This window comes from Citrus clementina, unplaced genomic scaffold (genome assembly GCF_000493195.1).
Source record: "Citrus clementina cultivar Clemenules unplaced genomic scaffold, Citrus_clementina_v1.0 scaffold_5, whole genome shotgun sequence".
In the NCBI taxonomy this organism is placed as follows: Eukaryota; Viridiplantae; Streptophyta; class Magnoliopsida; order Sapindales; family Rutaceae; genus Citrus; species Citrus x clementina.
In genome coordinates, this window is record NW_006262201.1 from 20,829,978 (window position 1) to 20,839,638 (window position 9,661).

General features: G+C 35.2%; 1 non-coding gene across 1 annotated transcript; it reads right to left on the reverse strand.

Moving 5' to 3' along the window:
- Positions 1 to 5,628: 5,628 nt before the first annotated feature.
- LOC112098651 lies at positions 5,629 to 5,731 on the reverse strand. Its single transcript, XR_002905761.1, has one exon. It is a non-coding gene; the product is annotated as a small nucleolar RNA R71 (small nucleolar RNA).
- Positions 5,732 to 9,661: the final 3,930 nt, after the last annotated feature.

Below are 9,661 nucleotides of genomic sequence, written 5' to 3' on the forward strand. Positions count from 1 at the left end.
ACAGAACCACATGACCATGACTCATACTCAGATTCAGTCAATGCCATACGTGAATGAGAAAACCATCAAATTACAACCCATACTCCAATACATATAATCTTGGATGGAGTGACCACTCCAATTTTTCATGGTCTCAAGGATTCCAACAGAATGGGCCAGCAACTACAGCTCCCCCAATGCAACCAATTCCTCAAGTTTCTTAAGCTTCTCAGCCACCATTTAGAGCATACAATCAAAACTCGAATTACTCTCAACCCAGACCATTGGAGGATTCATTCCAGAATCTCAAGAATCTTACTCACTCCACGATTGAGCAACAGAACCGCACCATTAATGAACTACTAAATGAGATGAGAGCAGGCTTCAACTCACAAGCCCAATCAGTTTCAAACCTCGAGAAAATGGAGGGACAAATTTCTTCTTCAGTTCAAACCTTGGCAATGATTGTTGAGAAAGACAAATTCCCAAGTCAACCTGTGCTTAATCCTAAAGGAATGCATGAAGTAAGTACCAGTTCACTACAATAGCATGAAGAGGTCAAAGCCGTCATGATCTTACGAAAAGGGAAAGAAGTCGACAATAAAATAGAGATGCCGGTGACAAAAACAAATTAAATTGTACCTGTAAATACTGAGGACTCATCACCGACGGAGAAAGAAGAAACCAACCCTCGAGAATACGTTCTTAAAGCTTCATTTCCTCAGAGGTTAGCTAAAGGGAAAGAAAGAAAAATCCATAGGTGAGATTTTTGAAATCTTCAAACAGGTAAGTGTTAACATCTCTTTACTTAATGGTATAAAACAAGTGTCATCTTATACCAAGTTTCTTAAAGATATTTGTACTAAAAAGAGAAACATTCATATTCAAAAGAAGACATTTTTAATAAAAAACGTTAGTTCTATAATGCAAAATTACTCTAAAATGCAAAGACCCAGACTCCCCTACTATCTCATGTAGTATGGGAACGACATAATTGAGAATGCTTTGTTGGATTTAGGAGTTAGTGTAAATCTGTTACCTTACTTAGTATTTGTAAAACTTGGACTGGGAGAATTGCATCCAACTCTAGTAGTGTTACAACTTACAGATCAGTCCACGAAAATATATCGTGGTATTGTAGAGGACGTGCTTATCCAGGTAGACAAGTTTTATTTTCCTGTTGATTTTATTGTAATTGACACTCAACTAATCTAAGATTCAAGGAAGCACATCCCCATTATCCTAGGCCGACCTTTCTTGGCAACTGCCGATGTTCACATTCAATGCAGGATTGGAAATATGCAGTTTTCCTTTGGCAACATGACTATAAAGCTAAACATCTTCAACATTACCAAACAACCTCACAATACAGATGATAGAATTGTTGATGTGGATTTAATAGAAGCATTAGTTGATGATACTTTTCTTTCAAATCTTAGTGATGATCCTTTACAAATATGTTTAACTCACTTTGGTTTTGATTTTGATATTGACATATCAGTCGATGAAGTCAACGCTCTACTTGACTCAGCTTTATCCATGGATACCAATAAATGGAAGTCAAGAGTTGAACAACTAGCACTATCAGAGAAGAAACTCATCCCATCATCAGAATCACCACTGTAACTCGAGCTCAAACCATTACCCAACACTTTAGAATATGTATTTTTGGAGAAGAAAACGCTCTGCCTATAATCATTTCATCATCCCTAAATGACGAATAAAATGGTAAGTTGTTGGATGTTTTAAAAGAACACAAAGGAGCATTAGGATAGACCATAGCTGACATAAAATGTATAAATTCAGTAGACTACATGCATTACATTCACATTGATGAAAATACTAAACCTACTAGAAAAATGCAATGTCGGTTAAATCATAATATGAAAGCAGTTATTTGAACTAAAGTCCTTAAGCTATTAGATGTAGGTATCATTTACCTCATTTCTGATAGTTCATGCGTTAGTCTTGTGCAAGTTGTCCCCAAAAAGTCAGGAGTCACAGTAGTTACCAGTGCTGATAATGAATTGATAATTACTAGAGTGACTACATGATGGCGTGTATGCATTGATTATAGAAAGTTGAATTTTTTCACATGTAAAGACCATTTTCCTTTACCATTTATCGATCAAATGCTTGATAGATTAGTAGGCCATAAATTTTATTGCTTCTTAGATGGCTACTCAAGATATAATCATATTCCCATAGCACCAAAAGATCAAGAGAATACCACTTTCACTTGCCCTTTTGGTACTTTTGTATATAGGAGAATGTCATTTAGATTATGTAATGCACTTATTACATTTCAACGATGCATGTTAAGCATTTTTTCTGATATAGTTGAACAATTCATTGAAGTCTTTATGGATGACTTTTCTGTTTTTGGTGATTCATTTAATCAATATTTACATCATCTAACACTAGTTCTGCAAAGATATATCGAGAAGAATTTAGTCTTAAATTAGGAGAAGTGTCATTTTATGGTAAAATAAAGTATTGTTCCCGGTCACATCATTTCGAGCAAAGGTATTGAGGCTGATAAAGTCAAGATGGATCTCATTTTCAATCTTCCTCCACCTAAAACAGTCAAAGAAGTAAGATCTTTCCTTGGGCATGCTGGGTTTTATAGACGTTTCATTAAAGATTTTAGTAAAGTTTCTAGACCCTTATGCAATCTACTTGCTAAGGATGTACCTTTTATCTTTGATAATTCATGTCTTGTGGCATTTGAAAACTAAAGCAATTGTTGACATCGTCACCCATCATTCATCACCCATCATTCAGCCCCCAAACTGGAGCTTACCATTTGAGCTCATGTGTGATGCATCTGATTATATAGGAGGAGCAGTTTTAGGACAAAGAGTTGATCGAATTCCTCATGTTATTTATTATGCTAGAGTTGAATTATTCAACCATTGAAAAAGAAATGCTAGCAGTAGTGTTTGCATTAGAGAAATTTTGATCTTATCTAATTAGTTGTAAAATAATTGTATTCACAGATCATTCTGCTTTTAAATATCTTCTCACAAAGAAAGATGCAAAAGCTAGACTAATTCGTTGGGTGTTACTTTTTCAAGAATTTGACTTGGAATTCAAAGATAAGAAAGGCATAAAAAATATTGTAGTTGACCATCTCTCTCGTCTCCATTTTAACAAAATTATGGAACCGTTAATATTAAATGAATCATTTCCAAATGAATAATTAATGAGTGTGGAAGTATTACCGTGGTATGCTGATATCGTTAATTACCTTGTTACAGGTCAACTTCCAGAGCATTGGACCAAGCAAGACAAGGCCAATTTTTTTTGCGGAAATAAAGAATTTCTTTTGGGATGACCCTTATCTTTTCAAGTATTGTGCAGATTAAATTGTTAGACGATATGTCCTAGAAAATGAATTTCAAAATATTCTTTCATTCTGCCATGAACAAGCTTGTGGAGGCCATTCCAACGCTAAGAAAACAGCGACGAAAGTTTTACAATGTGGTTTCTGTTGAGTGTTAGAAAATGTATATTTATAAAAGAGAAAATCGTCATTTTACACTTCAAGTTTTACTAACACCCTTACTTTTATGTATTTAAACTTCTTGTCATTTAATTATGTGTGTTGTATTATAATTAAGTATTTTATGTATTTTAGGGGCATCATAGTCATTTCACAATGAATGAGAGATCAGCCGGTAAAACGGACATCACTTTTGAACTCAGGACAGTCGAAACCTTAGGAGGAGCATAAAAAGAAAAATGGCACTGTTCACATGTACAATACTGTTTACGTTACTGTTCATGATACTGTTAACATAGACAGATCGATGATGTGGCATTGATTGATGAGGTGTCACGATCCTGTTGGACTAAAATTCTTATGCACTATTGATCGATGACCTGGCAGCATATCAGTGGACCAAAAATCTAGCGTACGGTACATGCATTACATAGGATTATTTCCAATCAAACCGTGTCACTGTTCAAGCCGGGTCAAACCGTGTTACTGTTCAAACCGTGTGGTCAAACCGCGTACTTTTGACTGATGACGTGGCGCAATCTTGAGCGTCCGAAATATTTTTGATCCGATGGCCATGATTTACTCAATGTATCTATAAAAAGGGGGCTCTCCCCACTAATTTGATATCTCTGAATCCATTTTTAGACTCCATTTTCTGTAATTCTTTCTCTATCTTGTATTTTCTACGTATTTTAATAAATTTTCTTTTTACCCCTAGTTCGATTATAAGTAGCTAATTTTCTTTCAAACTTGGGTTGAAGGTGAAGTCTCAACATGTGTCATGAGCTTTATTTGGTAAATTTATTTTCTCTTCCCCTTTAGTTTTTGTGGATGTTTTAACTTCTCGTCGACAAATAATAATAATCTTGTCTAGATACCGCCTTGATTTCACCAGCTCTCTAGTACAAGGTTATTATTATTTGGCACGATAAGCCCTTAGCACCATATTGATTAGAATATGGTTCATGAGGTGTGGATTCCCCCCTCATGATTTAATTGGTATTAATAAGGAATATTTAGCCCATGGTGCATGTTGATACAGATCCAGATACCTAAGTATGTCATTTCAATAGATTTCTATTCAATTTATTCTCGCCATTTCAATTCCAATTTTAAGATAATCTAAGTCACTTTCACCACAAATCCAAACATTCATTTATAAAAATTAATTCTACACACAATTAGAATCAACCTCCTCGTGGGATCGACACTCGTCACCATTAATTTATTCTACAATAGATTCGTGCACTTGCGAGTTCAATAAAGTTTGCACAACAAGTTTTTGGCGCCGTTACTGGGGAGGTAAGTTATTTTAATTCGTAAAATTAATTTTTGTGAATAATTTCTTTTATTTATTTTCTTGTATGTTTTTTCTTATTAAAAAAAAGGAAAAAAAAAAGTGAATCTGCATTTAGAGGTTAGTATTTCTTTTCTTTTTCTCTTCTTTAAAATTCTGTAATTTAATTTTCAAGTTATTTTTTTTCTTTCTTCTTTGTAATTTTTGTTTATCTTACTAATTTTTTTTAGTTAATTTATTTCACGTATTTTTTGTGTATTTTTATAGTAAGATTGTAATAGCGCGATAAGGTTAGTATCGTAATTTCTCTTTTTTCTTTATTTTTATTCGTTTTGTTCCCATTTATTTTTTGTTCTTTGCATGCATGGTCGTAGGTCATTATTACCTAATCTTGAACCTATAGACCTTGAACTAGAAAAAAACAATGCGCACACACAAACACGTTAAAAATAAAATGGATTTGCAATAACAACAAGCACCACAGGAGAGGCCATTTAAGGACTATTTTAGTCCCTTAGCTAATTTAAGCACATCATGCATAAGATACCCAAATGTAGCTGGTAGGAGTTTTGAATTAAAATCTAGTGTGCTAAATTGTCTCCCAACATTCTATGGCCTAGAAAATGAGGACTTATATAATCATTTGAATGATTTTCATGCTATTTGTCAAACATTTAGATATGAGAATTTTTCATATGATGATGTTAAACTTATATTATTCCCATTTTCTTTAAAGGATAGAGTTCGTTCATGGCTCAATATATTGCTTGCTAATAGCATTACATCATGGGAACAAATGGTAACAAAATTTTTGAATAAATATTTCCCAGTGTATAAAACCAATGCTATTCGTAGGGAAATTTCAGAGTTTACCCAGAGAGAAGACGAGGTGTTTTTTGAAACATGGGAGCGATTCAATGGGCTACTCTTGAAGTGTCCACATCATGGGTATGAGAAATGACACCAATGTCAATACTTTCTGGAGGGATTATTGTCGAATGTGCAAGAATGACTAATGGCAACAAGTGGAGGAGAGCTAATGTAAAAAAGTGCATTAGAAATTTGGGAATTCTTCTAGCGACAAGCGGATAATTCCCAACAACGGAGTCGATCGCTCAGAAACACTAAAAGAATTAAGGGAGTAAATGAAGTTCATATTGGCGAGTCAAGTTCAGAAATTAAAGAAGTCAAAGCGATAATTGAAGGTCTCTCTCGACAAATAACATCGTTATCGACTGCTAAATCAACAGAGCCACATGACCATGACTATGACTCATATTCAGATCAAGCCAATGCCATAGGTGTAATGAGAAAACCATCAAATTACAACCCATACTTTAACACATATAACTCTGGATGGAGAGACTACCCCAATTTTTCATTGTCTCAAGGATTCCAACAGAATGGACCAGCAGCTCCAGTTCCACCAATGCAACAAATTCCTCAAGTTCCTCATGCCTCTCAGCCACCATTTAGACTATACAATCAGAACCAGAACTACTCTCAACCCAGACCATGGGAGGATGCATTCCAGAATCTCAAAAATCTTACTCACTCCACGATTGAGCAACAGAACCGCACTATTGATGGACTACGAAATGAGATGAGAGCAGGCTTCAACTCACAGGCCCAATCAGTTTCAAGCCTCGAGAAGATGGTGGGACAACTTGCTTCTTCAGTTCAGACCTTGGCAATGACTGTTGAGAAAGGTAAATTTCCAAGTCAACCAGTGCCTAATCCTAAAGGGGTACATGAAGCAAGTACTAGTTCACCACAACAGCATGGAGAGGTCAAAACAGTCATGACATTGCGAAAAGGAAAAGAAGTCGACAACAAAGTGGAGATGTCGGTGACAAAAGAAAATCAAATTATACCTGTGAATGTTGAGGACTCACCATCGGAAGAGAAAGAAGAAACCAACCCACGAGAATATGTTCCCAAAGCTCCATTTCCTTAGAAGTTAGCTAAAGGAAAGAAGGGAAAATCCACATGTGAGATTCTTGAAATCTTCAAACAGGTAAGTGTTAACATCCCTTTACTTGATACTATAAAACAAATTCCATCTTATGCCAAGTTTCTTAAAGACCTTTGTACTAAAAAGAGAAACATTCACATTCAAAAGAAAGCATTTTTAACAGAAAACGTTAGTTCTATACTCCAACACAAAATTCCTTTAAAATGCAAAGATCCAGGCTCCCTACTATCTCATATAGTATAAGGAATCACACAATTGAGAATGCTTTGTTGGATTTAGGAGGTAGTATAAATAGTTACCTTACTCAGTTTTCGTGAAACTTGGACTGGGAGAATTACACCCAACTCCAGTGGTGTTACAACTTGCAAATCGGTCCACGAAAATATCTCGTGATATTGTGGAGGACGTGCTTATCCAGGTACACTTCTTTTATTTTCATGTTGATTTTATTGTAATTGACACTCCCCCTATACAGGATTCAAGGAAGCACATCCCAATTATTCTAAGCCGACCTTTCTTGGCAACTGCGGATGCTCACATTTAATACAGGACTGGAAATATGCAGTTGTCCTTTGGCAACATGACTATGGAGCTAAACATCTTCAACATTGCCAAACAACCTCACAATGCAGATGATGGAATTGTTGATGTGGATTTAATAGAAGCATTAGTTGATAATACTTTTGTTTCAAACCTTAGTGATGACCCTTTACAAACATGATTAACTCACTTTGGTTTGAATTTTGATATTGACAAATCGGTCGATGAGGTCAACACCCTTCTTGACTCAGCACCATCTATGGACACTAATAAATAGAAGTCAATAGTTGAACAACTAGCACCATCAGAAAAGAAATTCATCCCATCATCAGAATCACCATCAAAACTCGAGTTCAAACCATTACCCAACACTCTGAAATATGCAATTTTGGGAGAAGAAAGTACTCTGCCGGTAATCATTTCATCATCCCTAAATGACGAACAAAAAGGTAAGTTGTTGGATGTTTTAAAAGAGCACAAAGGAACATTAGAATGGACTATAGCAAACATAAAATGTATAAACTCAGTAGACTGCATGTATTACATTCACCTTGATGAAAATGCTAAACCTACTAGGGAAATGCAACGTCGGATAAATCCTAACATGAAAGAAGTTATTAGAATTGAAGTCCTTAAGCTATTAAATGCAGGTATCATTTACCCAATTTCTGATAGTTCATGGGTCAGTCTTGTACAAGTTGTCCCCAAAAAGTCAAGAGTCACAGTAGTTACGAATGCCGATAATGAATTGATACCCACTAGAGTGACTACAGGGTGGCGTGTATGCATTGATTATAGAAAGTTGAATTCTCTCACACGTAAAGACCATTTTCTTTTACCATTTATCGATCAAATACTTGATAGATTAGCAGGTCATAAATTTTATTACTTTTTAGATGGCTACTCATGATATAATCACATTCTCATAATACCAAAAGATCAAGAGCAGACCACTTTCACTTGCCCTTTTTGTACTTTTGCATATAGGAGGATGCCATTTGGATTATGTAATGCACCTGCTACATTTCAATGATGTATGTTGAGCATTTTTTCTGATATGGTTGAACGATTCCTTGAAGTCTTTATGGATGACTTTTTTGTCTTTGGTGATTCATTTGATCAATGTTTACATCATCTAACACTAGTTCTGTAGAGATGTATCGAGAAGAACTTAGTCTTAAATTGGGAGAAGTTTCATTTTATGGTAAAATAAGGTATTTTGTGCGGTCACATCATTTCGAGCAAAGGTATTGAGGTTGACAAAGCCAAGGTGGATCTCATTTCTAATCTTCCTCCACCCAAAACAATCAAAGAAGTAAGATCTTTCCTTGGGCATGCTGGTTTTTATAGACGTTTCATTAAAGATTTTAGCAAAGTTTCTAGACCCTTATGCAATTTACTTGCTAAGGATGTACCATTTGTCTTTAATGATTCATGTCTTGTGGCATTTGAAAAATTAAAGCGGTTGTTGACATCATCACCCATCATTCAGCCCCCAAACTGGAGCTTACCATTTGAACTCATGTGTGATGCATCTGATTATACAGTAGGAGCAGTATTAGGACAAAGAGTTGATCGAATTCTTCATGTTATTTACTATGCTAGTATGACATTGAATGATGCACATTTGAACTATTCAACTACTGAAAAAGAAATGCTAGCAGTAGTGTTTGCATTAGAAAATTTTGATCTTATCTCATTGGTTGTAAAATAATTGTATTTACGGATCATGCTGCTCTTAAATATCTTCTCACAAAGAAATATGCAAAAGCTAGACTAATTCGTTGGGTGTTACTTTTGCAGGAATTCGACTTGAAATTTAAAGATAAGAAAGGCACAGAGAATGTTCTGGTTGACCATCTCTCTCGTCTCTTTTTTGACACAATACAGAGCCATTAACATTGAATGAGTCATTCCGAGATGAACAATTGATAAGTGTGGAAGTATTACCATAGTATGCTGATATCGTTAATTATCTTGTTACATGTCAACTTCCAGAGCATTGGACCAAGTAAGACAATGTCAATTTTTTTGCAGAAATAAAGAAATGCTTTTAGGATGACCCGTATTTGTTCAAGTATTGTACAGATTAAATTGTTAGACGATGTGTCCCAGAAAGTGAAATTCAGAATATCCTTTCATTCTGCCATGAACAAGCTTGTGGAGGCCATTTTAGCACTAAGAAAACAGCGACTAAAGTTTTACAATGTGGTTTCTATTGGCCAATTATATTTCGAAACACTTACACTTTCTGTTCTTCATGTGATAGGTGTCAACGAATGGGGAGCATTACGCGAATGAATGTGATGCCACTAAATCCAATTTTAGTGGTTGATATTTTCGATGTATGGGGTATCGACTTCAT